Raw genomic sequence first — 3651 nt, 5'->3', positions numbered from 1 at the left:
TCCACCATGCAAGGCCCCGCCCCGTCTCAGACACCACCCCCACCATGCAAGGCCCCGCCCCGTCTCAGACACCCACCCCACCATGCAAGGCCCCACCCGTCTCATGCACCCACTCCACCATGCAAGGCCCCACCCCGTCTCATGCACCCACCTCACCATGCAAGGCTGGGAGCTTGGCCTGTGCTAAGTGCCTGAGCCTTGAGGCATGGCCTCCGGTCATGTCACAACACCAGAACCAGGACGAGGCTGCAGGACTGAGCAGACAAGCCCTGGGCATGGCCAGCTTCCCAGGCAGCCTGAGTACCACTCAGGGCCTGGGCTCTGAGCAGCCTGGGTCTGGGTGAACGCCAGCTGCTGCAGCCCCAGATTCCAAATCTTTTGAACAAGCCCCATGACTTCATTTTGCTCTGAGCCCCTCGAGTCCACTGGGGCCTGTGGCCAGTGGACAGAGCAAGGACTTTTGTGCCAGGCCCAGGGTCCGTGTGGGCCTGTGCCAGTCACCATTCAACACGTGCACTGTGGGCACCTGCGCTCTGCAGATGGGTTCTGGGCGCGGAACACACGCTGTCACCTTGGGTGCACATCCAAGCACAGGCAGAGCAGGTGAGCAGGTGAGCAGTCAGGGAAGCGGGACCAAGTGGAGCTGGGGGGAGGTGGCCCAGGGCCCAGGAGGAGACGGAGGCACCCCAATCAGGGCCCAGGAGGAGATGGAGGCACCCAATCAGGGCAGGGAGGAGGGTGTGGAAAGGAGCAAGGTGGACCGGAGAGTCCCGTGTACCCCCCAGGCCTGCAGGGCCGAGGGCAGAAGTCTTGGGGTTCTGCTTGCACAGTAGCTAAGCTGCACCGCATAATGCGGTTAGAGAGGGTTAGCGACACACAGGGAGAGTCCCCAGCACAGAGCAGGCAAGGGACAGGGCCATCAGGAGACCTGGGACCAGCAAAGGCTGCTCAGTCAGAGGGGTTCTCAGACGGGACACTGACATTTGGGGCCAGATACATCTCCATGTGAGAGGTGCCCCATGCCTTGTAGGGCATATAGCCTCCCCAGCTTCTACCCATTCGATGCCACTAGCGCCCCTCGAACCACCTGTGTCCCCAGACCTTGCCACGTGTCCCCTGGGGGCACATTGCTCTCAGTGGAGAACCACCAAGTTAGACTGAGCTCAAGCCAACGGGGCAGGTGCTCTCACTCATCCTCCTGCACCCCAGCCCTCTCCTCCCCCACACGCTGCTCCAGCGGCACCCCTCCTCGCAGTTCACGCCGGACCCCCACCCCGGGGCCTCCTCCCTCGGGGCCTCTGCACTGCTCTGCCCCGGCCAGGAGAGCCCTCCCTCAGGCACGGCAGGTCCTGTCCCCACACCCCCAGACCCCTGTTGGCCACGGCAGTCTCCACCTGACCCTCCCTATCCTTGTCCCTCTGCTTCTCTCTCCATGATGCTCATTGCCACCCAAAAAGCGGAATGTTTTACTTAATGGTGTGGCTGTTGTCTTCTCACCCTCCGGGGAGCAGGGGTTTTGGTCTTCGTGGGTCAGGGTCACTGTGGGTGTCCCCAGTGCCCAGCCCAGGGCTTGGCACACGGCAGAGCTTCCTGGACAAGTTTAATGACTAAGGGTCACAACAGGCCCTGCCCCAGTAGCTGACGACCTTGGAGAGGCTTCACCCCTGTGCCTCCCCGCTCCGGTCAAGGGCAGAGCGGGCTCTGTCGGGCTCTGTCGGCTCCTCTGGGCAGCGCCTTGGCAGCTGGGCCGCCGTGGGGGGTCGCCAGGCCATGTTTCCCAGGTGCCCAGCAGTGAGTGGCCGCTGCCTCTCACCGAGCCCGGCAGCTCTCCGCCCTCCGCTCCGGGGAAGGGGCGGCTGGGGGAGATGGGAACGAGGAGCTGGCCTTGCATCCTGCTCTCTTTCCCAAACTCAGGTCATCATTCGATGCCACAAGCACGCCACTTAGCAACATGCTGATTCCCAGGAGAAGTCTGTGCGTCGGGTGGGGGTGAAGGTGGCGGCGGGCGGGGCTGCAGACGCTGGCTGCCCTTTGCCCAGAGGCCCAGACCCTCGTAGGTGACCCTCGATGGTGCACGTCCTAATTAAGTTATAGAAATGCTGAATAAAAGTGGTTTCAGTTGCTAAGGCCCGCAGAGAAATGGCATACTTGAGCCCTGACCCTTTCTAAGCGGATCCAGACCCAGGATCTCTCCATTTTAGGAGGTTTTAGCAGAAGTCGTCTTGCCCACTCCGCCCAGCCCAGAGTTGGAGCGCCACGGCTTGGCCCCTTACCTGGCACCACACCTCGCCTGTGGTGGGCGGTCGCCCAGAGGTGCCCTGAGGGGCTGGAAATAGTCATCGCTCTGAGCACCCTCCTTCCCAGCCGCCCTTGGGGAGGGCGGTTTTCCGGCTCGATGGCGCCTCTCCAGCCCCCCAGGCAAGCCCTGGCCTTCGTTCGCCCCTTGTTGAGCGCGTCAATGAGGGAAAGGCTGACAGATGGCCGGGGCCCATCCCATCCGGTCCTTCTGAGTGGTCCCTAAGAAAACACCATTAGTGGGGCCCAGCGGAGGCTCCTTATCTTCGCAGCGGGCCTGCTGATAACGCTGGCGGTGCTCGCAAAGCCTGGACCAGACGGGGTGGCCACCGCAGGGTCTTTGCTTCCCATCAGCCTGGTGACCTTCGGGTATAAATAGTCGCGCGGCTCGAGGCCGATGGGCAGGTGTGGTGTCGGGGGCGGAGCTGGCCTGCCTGGTCCTGGACATCCCCTGACACTGTGTGCACAGACCTGCCGCTGCTGTGAGCAGTGGGGTCGCCCGGCAGACTCGCCCCATGTGGCCTTCTGGCTTCACCAGCTGCAATCACTCGTCCCTGCCGCCGGCTATGGGGCGCTCACCTTGGATGTCCTGCCCAAGCCTTTGTCGGCTGCCTATGGCTCACCATCCCAATGCCGCCCTGGCTGTAACATTGATTATTCCTCCTCCCGGATTTGGAAATTAGGAACGCCAACAGGGAAAGGTGACGAACTGCCCAGAAGCCCCACCCGGGCCCCCCGATGGAAACACCACACACGTGCACCCTCCCATGTCCTGCAGGTAAATTGTCTGCCTGGGCCTCTCCACCACTCGGGACTCCACTCTCCATCTGTGCCCCGGGCTGTGGCAGGAAGCAGGACACGGGCAGGAACAAAGACGGATGAGCCCCGCTCTCCCGCCTCCCGCCAGACAGAGAGGACACAACCAGCCCTGGAACCAAGCAGGCACGCGACACACCCAAGCAGAGAACATGGCAACAGCAGCGACAGCGGCCAGGGATCCGGGGGAGTCGCCGAGGGGTGGCGCTGCAGGGCTGCTTCAGAAGGCTCTCCAGACATGGCACCTCCCAAGAAGATGACGTTTCAGTTGGGGACAGGATGACAAAGGGGAGTCAACCATCAGCCCCAGCTTCCCACGGCCCCCCGGAAACCCAGGGGAAAAGGGGATCCAGGACTTGTGTGGGCCCTTCCCCCGTTTTTCTTACGAAGCTCTTGAGCGGGCGGCAGGAAGGGCGCACACTTCGGCGGAGGGGGCCTTTTCAAGAGTGATGGGTCTTCTGGCACCTGGGACAAACCCCACAAAACAGCGTCACAGGTCCCCCAGGGAATCCCCTGCCCCCCCTTTCCAGCCAATCACCC

The sequence above is a fragment of the Myotis lucifugus genome, unplaced genomic scaffold (genome assembly GCF_000147115.1).
Source record: "Myotis lucifugus unplaced genomic scaffold, Myoluc2.0 scaffold_155, whole genome shotgun sequence".
NCBI classification, from domain to species: domain Eukaryota; kingdom Metazoa; phylum Chordata; class Mammalia; order Chiroptera; family Vespertilionidae; genus Myotis; species Myotis lucifugus.
This window is presented reverse-complemented; position numbering follows the sequence as displayed.